Raw genomic sequence first — 16,074 nt, forward strand, 5'->3', positions numbered from 1 at the left:
CTGCCATCACTCGGGAGGAGGCTGCACAGTGGCTGCCATCACTCGGAAGGAGGCTGCACAGTGGCTGCCATCACTCGGGAGGAGGCTGCACAGTGGCTGCCATCACTCGGGATGACGCTGCACAGTGGCTGCCATCACTCTGGATGAGGCTGCACAGTGGCTGCCATCACTCGGGATGAGGCTGCACAGTGGCTGCCATCACTCGGGAGGAGGCTGCACAGTGGCTGCCATCACTCGGGAGGAGGCTGCACAGTGGCTGCCATCACTCGGGAGGAGGCTGCACAGTGGCTGCCATCACTCGGGAGGAGGTTGCACAGTGGCTGCCATCACTCGAGGAAATGGCACAGTGGCTGCCATCACTCGAGAGGAGACGGCACAGAGGCTGCTATCACTCGAGAGGAGGCTGTACAGTGGCTGCCATTACTAGGGAGGAGGCTGCATAGTGGCTGCCATCACTCGGGAGGAGACTGACAGGCTGCACAGTGGCTGCCATCATTCGGGAGGAGGCTGCACAGTGGCTGCCATCATTCGGGAGGTGGCTGCTATCTTTCGGGAGGAGGCTGCACAGTGGCTGCCATCACTCGGGAGGAGGCTGCACAGTGGCTGCCATCACTCGGGAGGAGGCTGCACAGTGGCTGCCATCACTCGGGAGGAGGCTGCACAGTGGCTGCCATCACTCGGGATGAGGCTGCACAGTGGCTGCCATCACTCGGGAGGAGGCTGCACAGTGGCTGCCATCACTCAGGAGAGGAGGCTGCACAGTGGCTGCCATCACTCGGGAGGAGGCTGCACAGTGGCTGCCATCACTTGGGAGGAGGTTGCACAGTGGCTGCCATCACTCGAGGAAATGGCACAGTGGCTGCCATCACTCGGGAGGAGGCTGCACAGTGGCTGCCATCGGGAGGAGGCTGCACAGTGGCTGCCATCATTCAGGAGGAGGCTGCAAAGTGGCTGCCATCATTCGGGAGGAGGCTGCACAGTGGCTGCCATCATTCGGGAGGAGGCTGCACAGTGGCTGCCATCATTCGGGAGGAGGCTGCACAGTGGCTGCCATCATTCGGGAGGAGGCTCCACAGTGGCTGCCATCACTCGGGAGGAGGCTGCACAGTGGCTGCCATCATTCGGGAGGAGGCTGCACAGTGGCTGCCATCATTCGGGAGGAGGCTACACAGTGGCTGCCATCACTCGTTAGGAGGTTGCACAGTGGCTGCCATCACTCAAGGAAATGGCACAGTGGCCGCCATCACTCGGGAGGAGGCTGCACAGTGGCTGCCATCACTCGGGAGGAGGCTGCACAGTGGCTGCCATCATTCGGGAGGAGGCTGCACAGTGGCTGCCATCACTCGGGAGGAGGCTGCACAGTGGCTGCCATCACTCGTTAGGAGGCTGCACAGTGGCTGCCATCACTCGTTAGGAGGTTGCACAGTGGCTGCCATCACTCGAGGAAATGGCACAGTGGCCGCCATCACTCGGGAGGAGGATGCACAGTGGCTGCCATCACTCGGGAGGAGGCTGCATAGTGGCTGCCATCACTTGGGAGGAGGCTGCACAGTGGCTGCCATCATTCGGGAGGAGGCTGCACAGTGGCTGCCATCACTCGGGAGGAGGCTGTACAGTGGCTGCCATCACTCGGGAGGAGGCTGCACAGTGGCTGCCATCGTTCGGGAGGAGGCTGCACAGTGGCTGCCATCGTTCGGGAGGAGGCTGCACAGTGGCTGCCATCGTTCGGGAGGAGGCTGCACAGTGGCTGCCATCGTTCGGGAGGAGGCTGCACAGTGGCTGCCATCGTTCGGGAGGAGGCTGCACAGTGGCTGCCATCGTTCGGGAGGAGGCTGCACAGTGGCTGCCATCGTTCGGGAGGAGGCTGCACAGTGGCTGCCATCACTCGGGAGGAGGCTGCACAGTGGCTGCCATCACTCGGGAGGAGGCTGCACAGTGGCTGCCATCACTCGGGAGGAGGCTGCACAGTGGCTGCCATCACTCGGGAGGAGGCTGCACAGTGGCTGCCATCACTCGGGAGGAGGCTGCACAGTGGCTGCCATCACTCGGGATGACGCTGCACAGTGGCTGCCATCACTCTGGATGAGGCTGCACAGTGGCTGCCATCACTCGGGATGAGGCTGCACAGTGGCTGCCATCACTCGGGAGGAGGCTGCACAGTGGCTGCCATCACTCGGGAGGAGGCTGCACAGTGGCTGCCATCACTCGGGAGGAGGCTGCACAGTGGCTGCCATCACTCGGGAGGAGGTTGCACAGTGGCTGCCATCACTCGAGGAAATGGCACAGTGGCTGCCATCACTCGGGAGGAGGCTGCACAGTGGCTGCCATCGGGAGGAGGCTGCACAGTGGCTGCCATCATTTGGGAGGAGGCTGCACAGTGGCTGCCATCACTCGGGAGGAGGCTGCACAGTGGCTGCCATCACTCGGGAGGAGGCTGCACAGTGGCTGCCATCACTCGGGAGGAGGCTGCACAGTGGCTGCCATCACTCGGGAGGAGGCTGCACAGTGGCTGCCATCACTCGGGAGGAGGCTGCACAGTGGCTGCCATCACTCGGGATGACGCTGCACAGTGGCTGCCATCACTCGGGATGAGGCTGCACAGTGGCTGCCATCACTCGGGATGAGGCTGCACAGTGGCTGCCATCACTCGGGAGGAGGCTGCACAGTGGCTGCCATCACTCGGGAGGAGGCTGCACAGTGGCTGCCATCACTCGGGAGGAGGCTGCACAGTGGCTGCCATCACTCGGGAGGAGGCTGCACAGTGGCTGCCATCACTCGGGAGGAGGCTGCACAGTGGCTGCCATCACTCGGGAGGAGGCTGCACAGTGGCTGCCATCACTCGGGAGGAGGCTGCACAGTGGCTGCCATCACTCGGGAGGAGGCTGCACAGTGGCTGCCATCACTCGGGAGGAGGCTGCACAGTGGCTGCCATCACTCGGGATGACGCTGCACAGTGGCTGCCATCACTCTGGATGAGGCTGCACAGTGGCTGCCATCACTCGGGATGAGGCTGCACAGTGGCTGCCATCACTCGGGAGGAGGCTGCACAGTGGCTGCCATCACTCGGGAGGAGGCTGCACAGTGGCTGCCATCACTCGGGAGGAGGCTGCACAGTGGCTGCCATCACTCGGGAGGAGGTTGCACAGTGGCTGCCATCACTCGAGGAAATGGCACAGTGGCTGCCATCACTCGGGAGGAGGCTGCACAGTGGCTGCCATCGGGAGGAGGCTGCACAGTGGCTGCCATCATTTGGGAGGAGGCTGCACAGTGGCTGCCATCATTCGGGAGGAGGCTGCACAGTGGCTGCCATCATTCGGGAAGAGGCTCCACAGTGGCTGCCATCACTCGGGAGGAGGCTGCAAAGTGGCTGCCATCACTCGGGAGGAGGCTGCACAGTGGCTGCCATCACTCATTAGGAGGCTGCACAGTGGCTGCCATCAATCGTTAGGAGGTTGCACAGTGGCTGCCATCAGTCGAGGAAATGGCACAGTGGCCGCCATCACTCGGGAGGAGGCTGCACAGTGGCTGCCATCACTCGGGAGGAGGCTGCACAGTGGCTGCCATCACTCGGGAGGAGGCTGCACAGTGGCTGCCATCATTCGGGAGGAGGCTGCACAGTGGCTGCCATCACTTGGGAGGAGGCTGTACAGTGGCTGCCATCACTAGGGAGGAGGCGGCACAGTGGCTGCCATCGTTCGGGAGGAGGCTGCACAGTGGCTGCCATCGTTTGGTAGGAGGCTGCACAGTGGCTGCCATCAATCGGGAGGAGGCTGCACAGTGGCTGCCATCACTCGTTAGGAGGCTGCACAGTGGCTGCCATCACTCGTTAGGAGGTTGCACAGTGGCTGCCATCACTCGAGGAAATGGCACACTGGCCGCCATCACTCGGGAGGAGGATGCACAGTGGCTGCCATCACTCGGGAGGAGGCTGCACAGTGGCTGCCATCACTCGGGAGGAGGCTGCACAGTGGCTGCCATCACTCGGGAGGAGGCTGCACAGTGGCTGCCATCACTCGGGAGGAGGCTGCACAGTGGCTGCCATCACTCGGGAGAAGGCTGCACAGTGGCTGCCATCACTCGGGAGGAGGCTGCACAGTGGCTGCCATCACTCGGGATGAGGCTGCACAGTGGCTGCCATCACTCGGGAGGAGGCTGCACAGTGGCTGCCACCACTCGAGAGGAGGCTCCACAGTGGCTGCCATCACTCGGGAGGAGGCTGCACAGTGGCTGCCATCACTCGGGAGGAGGCTGCACAGTGGCTGCCATCACTCGGGAGGAGGCTGCACAGTGGCTGCCATCACTCGGGAGGAGGCTGCACAGTGGCTGCCATCACTCGGGAGGAGGCTGCACAGTGGCTGCCATCACTCGGGACGAGGCTGCACAGTGGCTGCCATCACTCGGGAGGAGGCTGCACAGTGGCTGCCATCACTCGGGAGGAGGCTGCACAGTGGCTGCCATCACTCGGGAGGAGGTTGCACAGTGGCTGCCATCACTCGGGAGGAGGTTGCACAGTGGCTGCCATCACTCGGGAGGAGGTTGCACAGTGGCTGCCATCACTCGAGAGGAGACGGCACAGAGGCTGCTATCACTCGAGAGGAGGCTGTACAGTGGCTGCCATTACTAGGGAGGAGGCTGCATAGTGGCTGCCATCACTCGGGAGGAGACTGACAGGCTGCACAGTGGCTGCCATCATTCGGGAGGAGGCTGCACAGTGGCTGCCATCATTCGGGAGGTGGCTGCCATCTTTCGGGAGGAGGCTGCACAGTGGCTGCCATCACTCGGGAGGAGGCTGCACAGTGGCTGCCATCACTCGGGAGGAGGCTGCACAGTGGCTGCCATCACTCGGGAGGAGGCTGCACAGTGGCTGCCATCACTCGGGATGAGGCTGCACAGTGGCTGCCATCACTCGGGAGGAGGCTGCACAGTGGCTGCCATCAGGAGAGGAGGCTGCACAGTGGCTGCCATCACTCGGGAGGAGGCTGCACAGTGGCTGCCATCACTCGGGACGAGGCTGCACAGTGGCTGCCATCACTCGGGAGGAGGCTGCACAGTGGCTGCCATCACTCGGGAGGAGGCTGCACAGTGGCTGCCATCACTCGGGAGGAGGTTGCACAGTGGCTGCCATCACTCGGGAGGAGGTTGCACAGTGGCTGCCATCACTCGGGAGGAGGTTGCACAGTGGCTGCCATCACTCGAGAGGAGACGGCACAGAGGCTGCTATCACTCGAGAGGAGGCTGTACAGTGGCTGCCATTACTAGGGAGGAGGCTGCATAGTGGCTGCCATCACTCGGGAGGAGACTGACAGGCTGCACAGTGGCTGCCATCATTCGGGAGGAGGCTGCACAGTGGCTGCCATCATTCGGGAGGTGGCTGCCATCTTTCGGGAGGAGGCTGCACAGTGGCTGCCATCACTCGGGAGGAGGCTGCACAGTGGCTGCCATCACTCGGGAGGAGGCTGCACAGTGGCTGCCATCACTCGGGAGGAGGCTGCACAGTGGCTGCCATCACTCGGGATGAGGCTGCACAGTGTCTGCCATCACTCGGGAGGAGGCTGCACAGTGGCTGCCATCACTCAGGAGAGGAGGCTGCACAGTGGCTGCCATCACTCGGGAGGAGGCTGCACAGTGGCTGCCATCACTTGGGAGGAGGTTGCACAGTGGCTGCCATCACTCGAGGAAATGGCACAGTGGCTGCCATCACTCGGGAGGAGGCTGCACAGTGGCTGCCATCGGGAGGAGGCTGCACAGTGGCTGCCATCATTCGGGAGGAGGCTGCAAAGTGGCTGCCATCATTCGGGAGGAGGCTGCACAGTGGCTGCCATCATTCGGGAGGAGGCTGCACAGTGGCTGCCATCATTCGGGAGGAGGCTGCACAGTGGCTGCCATCATTCGGGAGGAGGCTCCACAGTGGCTGCCATCACTCGGGAGGAGGCTGCACAGTGGCTGCCATCACTCGGGAGGAGGCTGCACCGTGGCTGCCATCACTCATTAGGAGGCTACACAGTGGCTGCCATCACTCGTTAGGAGGTTGCACAGTGGCTGCCATCACTCGAGGAAATGGCACAGTGGCCGCCATCACTCGGGAGGAGGCTGCACAGTGGCTGCCATCATTCGGGAGGAGGCTGCACAGTGGCTGCCATCATTCGGGAGGAGGCTACACAGTGGCTGCCATCACTCGTTAGGAGGTTGCACAGTGGCTGCCATCACTCGAGGAAATGGCACAGTGGCCGCCATCACTCGGGAGGAGGCTGCACAGTGGCTGCCATCACTCGGGAGGAGGCTGCACAGTGGCTGCCATCATTCGGGAGGAGGCTGCACAGTGGCTGCCATCACTCTGGAGGAGGCTGCACAGTGGCTGCCATCATTCGGGAGGAGGTTGCACAGTGGCTGCCATCACTCGCGAGGAGATGGCACAGAGGCTGCCATCACTCAAGAGGATGCTGCACAGTGGCTGCCATCACTCGGTAGGAGACTGCACAGTGGCTGCCATCATTCGGGAGGAGGCTGCACAGTGGCTCCCATCATTCGGGAGGTGGCTGCCATCTTTCGGGAGGAGGCTGCACAGTGGCTGCCATCACTTGGGAGGAGGCTGCACAGTGGCTGCCAACACTGGGGATGCCAGAACTCGGGAGGAGGCTGCCATCACTCGGGATGAGGCTGCACAGTGGCTGCCATCACTCGGGATGACATTGCACAGTGGCTGCCATCACTCGGGATGAGGCTGCATAGTGGCTGCCATCACTCGGGATGAGGCTGCACAGTGGCTGCCATCACTCGGGAGGAGGCTGCACAGTGGCTGCCATCACTCAGGAGGAGGCTGCACAGTGGCTGCCATCACTCGGGAGGAGGCTGCACAGTGGCTGCCATCACTCGGGAGGAGGTTGCACAGTGGCTGCCATCACTCGAGGAAATGGCACAGTGGCTGCCATCACTCGGGAGGAGGCTGCACAGTGGCTGCCATCGGGAGGAGGCTGCACAGTGGCTGCCATCATTTGGGAGGAGGCTGCACAGTGGCTGCCATCATTCGGAAGGAGGCTGCACAGTGGCTGCCATCATTCGGGAGGAGGCTGCACAGTGGCTGCCATCATTCGAGAGGAGGCTGCACAGTGGCTGCCATCATTCGGGAGGAGGCTCCACAGTGGCTGCCATCACTCGGGAGGAGGCTGCACAGTGGCTGCCATCACTCGGGAGGAGGCTGCACCGTGGCTGACATCACTCATTAGGAGGCTACACAGTGGCTGCCATCACTCGTTAGGAGGTTGCACAGTGGCTGCAATCACTCGAGGAAATGGCACAGTGGCCGCCATCACTCGGGAGGAGGCTGCACAGTGGCTGCCATCACTCGGGAGGAGGCTGCACAGTGGCTGCCATCACTCGGGAGGAGGCTGCACAGTGGCTGCCATCATTCGGGAGGAGGCTGCACAGTGGCTGCCATCACTCGGGAGGAGGCTGTACAGTGGCTGCCATCACTAGGGAGGAGGCTGCACAGTGGCTGCCATCGTTCGGGAGGAGGCTGCACAATGGCTGCCATCACTCGGGAGGAGGCTGCACAGTGGCTGCCATCACTCGTTAGGAGGCTGCACAGTGGCTGCCATCACTCGTTAGGAGGTTGCACAGTGGCTGCCATCACTCGAGGAAATGGCACAGTGGCCGCCATCACTCGGGAGGAGGATGCACAGTGGCTGCCATCACTCGGGAAGAGGTTGCACAGTGCCTGCCATCACTCGAGGAGATGGCACAGTGGCTGCCATCACTTGGGAGGAAGCTGCATAGTGGCTGCCATCATTCGGGAGGAGGCTGCACAGTGGCACCCATCATTCGGGAGGTGGCTGCCATCGCTCGGGAGGAGGCTGCATAGTGGCTGCCATCATTCGGGAGGAGGCTGCACAGTGGCTGCCATCATCGGAGAGGAGGCTGCACAGTGGCTGCCATCACTCAGGAGGAGGCTGCCATCACACGGGAGGAGGCTGCATAGTGGCTGCCATCACTCAGGAGGAGGCTGCACAGTGGCTGCCATCACTCGGGAGAAGGCTGCACAGTGGCTGCCATCACTCGGGAGGAGGCTGCACAGTGGCTGCCATCACTCGGGAGGAAACTGACAGGCTGCACAGTGGCTGCCATCACTCACGAGAAGGCTGCACAGTGGCTGCCATCACTAGGGAGGAGACTGTAATGTGGCTGCCATCACTCGAGAGGAGACTGCACAGTGGCTGCCATCATTCGGGAGGAGGTTGCACAGTGGCTGCCATCACTCGCGAGGAGATGGCACAGAGGCTGCCATCACTCAAGAGGATGCTGCACAGTGGCTGCCATCACTCGGTAGGAGGCTGCACAGTGGCTGTCATCATTCGGGAGGAGGCTGCACAGTGGCTCCCATTATTCGGGAGGTGGCTGCCATCTTTCGGGAGGAGGCTGCACAGTGGCTGCCATCACTTGGGAGGAGGCTGCACAGTGGCTGCCAACACTGGGGATGCCAGAACTCGGGAGGAGGCTGCCATCACTCGGGATGAGGCTGCACAGTGGCTGCCATCACTCGGGATGACGCTGCACAGTGGCTGCCATCACTCGGGATGAGGCTGCACAGTGGCTGCCATCACTCGGGATGAGGTTGCACAGTGGCTGCCATCACTCGGGAGGAGGCTGCACAGTGGCTGCCATCACTCAGGAGGAGGCTGCACAGTGGCTGCCATCACTCGGGAGGAGGCTGCACAGTGGCTGCCATCACTCGGGAGGAGGTTGCACAGTGGCTGCCATCACTCGAGGAAATGGCACAGTGGCTGCCATCACTCGGGAGGAGGCTGCACAGTGGCTGCCATCGGGAGGAGGCTGCACAGTGGCTGCCATCATTTGGGAGGAGGCTGCACAATGGCTGCCATCATTCGGGAGGAGGCTGCACAGTGGCTGCCATCATTCGGGAGGAGGCTGCACAGTGGCTGCCATCATTCGGGAGGAGGCTCCACAGTGGCTGCCATCACTCGGGAGGAGGCTGCAAAGTGGCTGCCATCACTCGGGAGGAGGCTGCACAGTGGCTGCCATCACTCATTAGGAGGCTGCACAGTGGCTGCCATCATTCGGGAGGAGGCTCCACAGTGGCTGCCATCACTCGGGAGGAGGCTGCAAAGTGGCTGCCATCACTCGGGAGGAGGCTGCACAGTGGCTGCCATCACTCATTAGGAGGCTGCACAGTGGCTGCCATCACTCGTTAGGAGGTTGCACAGTGGCTGCCATCAGTCGAGGAAATGGCACAGTGGCCGCCATCACTCGGGAGGAGGCTGCACAGTGGCTGCCATCATTCGGGAGGAGGCTGCACAGTGGCTGCCATCACTCGGGAGGAGGCTGCACAGTGGCTGCCATCATTCGGGAGGAGGTTGCACAGTGGCTGCCATCACTCGCGAGGAGATGGCACAGAGGCTGCCATCACTCAAGAGGATGCTGCACAGTGGCTGCCATCACTCGGTAGGAGGCTGCACAGTGGCTGCCATCATTCGGGAGGAGGCTGCACAGTGACTCCCATTATTCGGGAGGTGGCTGCCATCTTTCGGGAGGAGGCTGCACAGTGGCTGCCATCACTTGGGAGGAGGCTGCACAGTGGCTGCCAACACTGGGGATGCCAGAACTCGGAAGGAGGCTGCCATCACTCGGGATGAGGCTGCACAGTGGCTGCCATCACTCGGGATGACGCTGCACAGTGGCTGCCATCACTCGGTATGAGGCTGCACAGTGGCTGCCATCACTCGGGATGAGGCTGCACAGTGGCTGCCATCACTCGGGAGGAGGCTGCACAGTGGCTGCCATCACTCAGGAGGAGGCTGCACAGTGTCTGCCATTACTCGGGAGGAGGCTGCACAGTGGCTGCCATCACTCGGGAGGAAGTTGCACAGTGGCTGCCATCACTCGAGGAAATGGCACAGTGGCTGCCATCACTCGGGAGGAGGCTGCACAGTGGCTGCCATCGGGAGGAGGCTGCACAGTGGCTGCCATCATTTGGGAGGAGGCTGCACAGTGGCTGCCATCATTCGGGAGGAGGCTGCACAGTGGCTGCCATCATTCGGGAGGAGGCTCCACAGTGGCTGCCATCACTCGAGAGGAGGCTGCAAAGTGGCTGCCATCACTCGGGAGGAGGCTGCACAGTGGCTGCCATCACTCATTAGGAGGCTGCACAGTGGCTGCCATCACTCGTTAGGAGGTTGCACAGTGGCTGCCATCAGTCGAGGAAATGGCACAGTGGCCGCCATCACTCGGGAGGAGGCTGCACAGTGGCTGCCATCACTCGGGAGGAGGCTGCACAGTGGCTGCCATCACTCGGGAGGAGGCTGCACAGTGGCTGCCATCATTCGGGAGGAGGCTGCACAGTGGCTGCCATCACTTGGGAGGAGGCTGTACAGTGGCTGCCATCACTAGGGAGGAGGCTGCACAGTGGCTGCCATCGTTCGGGAGGAGGCTGCACAGTGGCTGCCATCGTTTGGGAGGAGGCTGCACAGTGGCTGCCATCACTCGGGAGGAGGCTGCACAGTGGCTGCCATCACTCGTTAGGAGGCTGCACAGTGGCTGCCATCACTCGTTAGGAGGTTGCACAGTGGCTGCCATCACTCGAGGAAATGGCACAGTGGCCGCCATCACTCGGGAGGAGGATGCACAGTGGCTGCCATCACTCGGGAGGAGGCTGCACAGTGGCTGCCATCACTCGGGAGGAGGCTGCACAGTGGCTGCCATCACTCGGGAGGAGGCTGCACAGTGGCTGCCATCACTCGGGAGGAGGCTGCACACTGGCTGCCATCACTCGGGATGAGGCTGCACAGTGGCTGCCATCACTCGGGAGGAGGCTGCACAGTGGCTGCCATCACTCGGGAGGAGGCTCCACAGTGGCTGCCATCACTCGGGAGGAGGCTGCACAGTGGCTGCCATCACTCGGGAGGAGGCTGCACAGTGGCTGCCATCACTCGGGAGGAGGCTGCACAGTGGCTGCCATCACTCGGGAGGAGGCTGCACAGTGGCTGCCATCACTCGGGAGGAGGCTGCACAGTGGCTGCCATCACTCGGGACGAGGCTGCACAGTGGCTGCCATCACTCGGGAGGAGGCTGCACAGTGGCTGCCATCACTCGGGAGGAGGCTGCACAGTGGCTGCCATCACTCGGGAGGAGGTTGCACAGTGGCTGCCATCACTCGGGAGGAGGTTGCACAGTGGCTGCCATCACTCGGGAGGAGGTTGCACAGTGGCTGCCATCACTCGAGAGGAGACGGCACAGAGGCTGCTATCACTCGAGAGGAGGCTGTACAGTGGCTGCCATTACTAGGGAGGAGGCTGCATAGTGGCTGCCATCACTCGGGAGGAGACTGACAGGCTGCACAGTGGCTGCCATCATTCGGGAGGAGGCTGCACAGTGGCTGCCATCATTCGGGAGGTGGCTGCCATCTTTCGGGAGGAGGCTGCACAGTGGCTGCCATCACTCGGGAGGAGGCTGCACAGTGGCTGCCATCACTCGGGAGGAGGCTGCACAGTGGCTGCCATCACTCGGGAGGAGGCTGCACAGTGGCTGCCATCACTCAGGATGAGGCTGCACAGTGGCTGCCATCACTCGGGAGGAGGCTGCACAGTGGCTGCCATCACTCAGGAGAGGAGGCTGCACAGTGGCTGCCATCACTCGGGAGGAGGCTGCACAGTGGCTGCCATCACTTGGGAGGAGGTTGCACAGTGGCTGCCATCACTCGAGGAAATGGCACAGTGGCTGCCATCACTCGGGAGGAGGCTGCACAGTGGCTGCCATCGGGAGGAGGCTGCACAGTGGCTGCCATCATTCGGGAGGAGGCTGCAAAGTGGCTGCCATCATTCGGGAGGAGGCTGCACAGTGGCTGCCATCATTCGGGAGGAGGCTGCACAGTGGCTGCCATCATTCGGGAGGAGGCTGCACAGTGGCTGCCATCATTCGGGAGGAGGCTCCACAGTGGCTGCCATCACTCGGGAGGAGGCTGCACAGTGGCTGCCATCATTCGGGAGGAGGCTGCACAGTGGCTGCCATCATTCGGGAGGAGGCTACACAGTGGCTGCCATCACTCGTTAGGAGGTTGCACAGTGGCTGCCATCACTCAAGGAAATGGCACAGTGGCCGCCATCACTCGGGAGGAGGCTGCACAGTGGCTGCCATCACTCGGGAGGAGGCTGCACAGTGGCTGCCATCATTCGGGAGGAGGCTGCACAGTGGCTGCCATCACTCGGGAGGAGGCTGCACAGTGGCTGCCATCACTCGTTAGGAGGCTGCACAGTGGCTGCCATCACTCGTTAGGAGGTTGCACAGTGGCTGCCATCACTCGAGGAAATGGCACAGTGGCCGCCATCACTCGGGAGGAGGATGCACAGTGGCTGCCATCACTCGGGAGGAGGCTGCACAGTGGCTGCCATCACTCGGGAGGAGGCTGCACAGTGGCTGCCATCACTCGGGAGGAGGCTGCACAGTGGCTGCCATCACTCGGGAGGAGGCTGCACAGTGGCTGCCATCACTCGGGAGAAGGCTGCACAGTGGCTGCCATCACTCGGGAGGAGGCTGCACAGTGGCTGCCATCACTCGGGATGAGGCTGCACAGTGGCTGCCATCACTCGGGAGGAGGCTGCACAGTGGCTGCCATCACTCGGGAGGAGGCTCCACAGTGGCTGCCATCACTCGGGAGGAGGCTGCACAGTGGCTGCCATCACTCGGGAGGAGGCTGCACAGTGGCTGCCATCACTCGGGAGGAGGCTGCACAGTGGCTGCCATCACTCGGGAGGAGGCTGCACAGTGGCTGCCATCACTCGGGAGGAGGCTGCACAGTGGCTGCCATCACTCGGGACGAGGCTGCACAGTGGCTGCCATCACTCGGGAGGAGGCTGCACAGTGGCTGCCATCACTCGGGAGGAGGCTGCACAGTGGCTGCCATCACTCGGGAGGAGGTTGCACAGTGGCTGCCATCACTCGGGAGGAGGTTGCACAGTGGCTGCCATCACTCGGGAGGAGGTTGCACAATGGCTGCCATCACTCGAGAGGAGACGGCACAGAGGCTGCTATCACTCGAGAGGAGGCTGTACAGTGGCTGCCATTACTAGGGAGGAGGCTGCATAGTGGCTGCCATCACTCGGGAGGAGACTGACAGGCTGCACAGTGGCTGCCATCATTCGGGAGGAGGCTGCACAGTGGCTGCCATCATTCGGGAGGTGGCTGCCATCTTTCGGGAGGAGGCTGCACAGTGGCTGCCATCACTCGGGAGGAGGCTGCACAGTGGCTGCCATCACTCGGGAGGAGGCTGCACAGTGGCTGCCATCACTCGGGAGGAGGCTGCACAGTGGCTGCCATCACTCGGGATGAGGCTGCACAGTGGCTGCCATCACTCGGGAGGAGGCTGCACAGTGGCTGCCATCACTCAGGAGAGGAGGCTGCACAGTGGCTGCCATCACTCGGGAGGAGGCTGCACAGTGGCTGCCATCACTTGGGAGGAGGTTGCACAGTGGCTGCCATCACTCGAGGAAATGGCACAGTGGCTGCCATCACTCGGGAGGAGGCTGCACAGTGGCTGCCATCGGGAGGAGGCTGCACAGTGGCTGCCATCATTCGGGAGGAGGCTGCAAAGTGGCTGCCATCATTCGGGAGGAGGCTGCACAGTGGCTGCCATCATTCGGGAGGAGGCTGCACAGTGGCTGCCATCATTCGGGAGGAGGCTGCACAGTGGCTGCCATCATTCGGGAGGAGGCTCCACAGTGGCTGCCATCACTCGGGAGGAGGCTGCACAGTGGCTGCCATCATTCGGGAGGAGGCTGCACAGTGGCTGCCATCATTCGGGAGGAGGCTACACAGTGGCTGCCATCACTCGTTAGGAGGTTGCACAGTGGCTGCCATCACTCAAGGAAATGGCACAGTGGCCGCCATCACTCGGGAGGAGGCTGCACAGTGGCTGCCATCACTCGGGAGGAGGCTGCACAGTGGCTGCCATCATTCGGGAGGAGGCTGCACAGTGGCTGCCATCACTCGGGAGGAGGCTGCACAGTGGCTGCCATCACTCGTTAGGAGGCTGCACAGTGGCTGCCATCACTCGTTAGGAGGTTGCACAGTGGCTGCCATCACTCGAGGAAATGGCACAGTGGCCGCCATCACTCGGGAGGAGGATGCACAGTGGCTGCCATCTCTCGGGAGGAGGCTGCATAGTGGCTGCCATCACTTGGGAGGAGGCTGCACAGTGGCTGCCATCATTCGGGAGGAGGCTGCACAGTGGCTGCCATCACTCGGGAGGAGGCTGCACAGTGGCTGCCATCACTCGGGAGGAGGCTGCACAGTGGCTGCCATCACTCGGGAGGAGGCTGCACAGTGGCTGCCATCACTCGGGAGGAGGCTGCACAGTGGCTGCCATCACTCGGGATGAGGCTGCACAGTGGCTGCCATCACTCGGGATGAGGCTGCACAGTGGCTGCCATCACTCGGGAGGAGGCTGCACAGTGGCTGCCATCACTCGGGAGGAGGCTGCACAGTGGCTGCCATCACTCGGGAGGAGGCTGCACAGTGGCTGCCATCACTCGGGAGGAGGTTGCACAGTGGCTGCCATCACTCGAGGAAATGGCACAGTGGCTGCCATCACTCGGGAGGAGGCTGCACAGTGGCTGCCATCGGGAGGAGTCTGCACAGTGGCTGCCATCATTTGGGAGGAGGCTGCACAGTGGCTGCCATCATTCGGGAGGAGGCTGCACAGTGGCTGCCATCATTCGGGAGGAGGCTCCACAGTGGCTGCCATCACTCGGGAGGAGGCTGCAAAGTGGCTGCCATCACTCGTCAGGAGGCTGCACAGTGGCTGCCATCACTCATTAGGAGGCTGCACAGTGGCTGCCATCACTCGTTAGGAGGTTGCACAGTGGCTGCCATCAGTCGAGGAAATGGCACAGTGGCCGCCATCACTCGGGAGGAGGCTGCACAGTGGCTGCCATCACTCGGGAGGAGGCTGCACAGTGGCTGCCATCACTCGGGAGGAGGCTGCACAGTGGCTGCCATCATTCGGGAGGAGGCTGCACAGTGGCTGCCATCACTTGGGAGGAGGCTGTACAGTGGCTGCCATCACTAGGGAGGAGGCTGCACAGTGGCTGCCATTGTTCGGGAGGAGGCTGCACAGTGGCTGCCATCGTTTGGGAGGAGGCTGCACAGTGGCTGCCATCACTCGGGAGGAGGCTGCACAGTGGCTGCCATCACTCGTTAGGAGGCTGCACAGTGGCTGCCATCATTCGTTAGGAGGTTGCACAGTGGCTGCCATCACTCGAGGAAATGGCACACTGGCCGCCATCACTCGGGAGGAGGATGCACAGTGGCTGCCATCACTCGGGAGGAGGCTGCACAGTGGCTGCCATCACTCGGGAGGAGGCTGCACAGTGGCTGCCATCACTCGGGAGGAGGCTGCACAGTGGCTGCCATCACTCGGGAGGAGGCTGCACAGTGGCTGCCATCACTCGGGAGAAGGCTGCACAGTGGCTGCCATCACTCGGGAGGAGGCTGCACAGTGGCTGCCATCACTCGGGATGAGGCTGCACAGTGGCTGCCATCACTCGGGAGGAGGCTGCACAGTGGCTGCCATCACTCGGGAGGAGGCTCCACAGTGGCTGCCATCACTCGGGAGGAGGCTGCACAGTGGCTGCCATCACTCGGGAGGAGGCTGCACAGTGGCTGCCATCACTCGGGAGGAGGCTGCACAGTGGCTGCCATCACTCGGGAGGAGGCTGCACAGTGGCTGCCATCACTCGGGACGAGGCTGCACAGTGGCTGCCATCACTCGGGACGAGGCTGCACAGTGGCTGCCATCACTCGGGAGGAGGCTGCACAGTGGCTGCCATCACTCGGGAGGAGGCTGCACAGTGGCTGCCATCACTCGGGAGGAGGTTGCACAGTGGCTGCCATCACTCGGGAGGAGGTTGCACAGTGGCTGCCATCACTCGGGAGGAGGTTGCACAGTGGCTGCCATCACTCGAGAGGAGACGGCACAGAGGCTGCTATCACTCGAGAGGAGGCTGTACAGTGGCTGCCATTACTAGGGAGGAGGCTGCATAGTGGCTGCCATCACTCGGGAGGAGACTG

The sequence above is a fragment of the Ranitomeya imitator genome, chromosome 8 (genome assembly GCF_032444005.1).
Source record: "Ranitomeya imitator isolate aRanImi1 chromosome 8, aRanImi1.pri, whole genome shotgun sequence".
In the NCBI taxonomy this organism is placed as follows: Eukaryota; Metazoa; Chordata; class Amphibia; order Anura; family Dendrobatidae; genus Ranitomeya; species Ranitomeya imitator.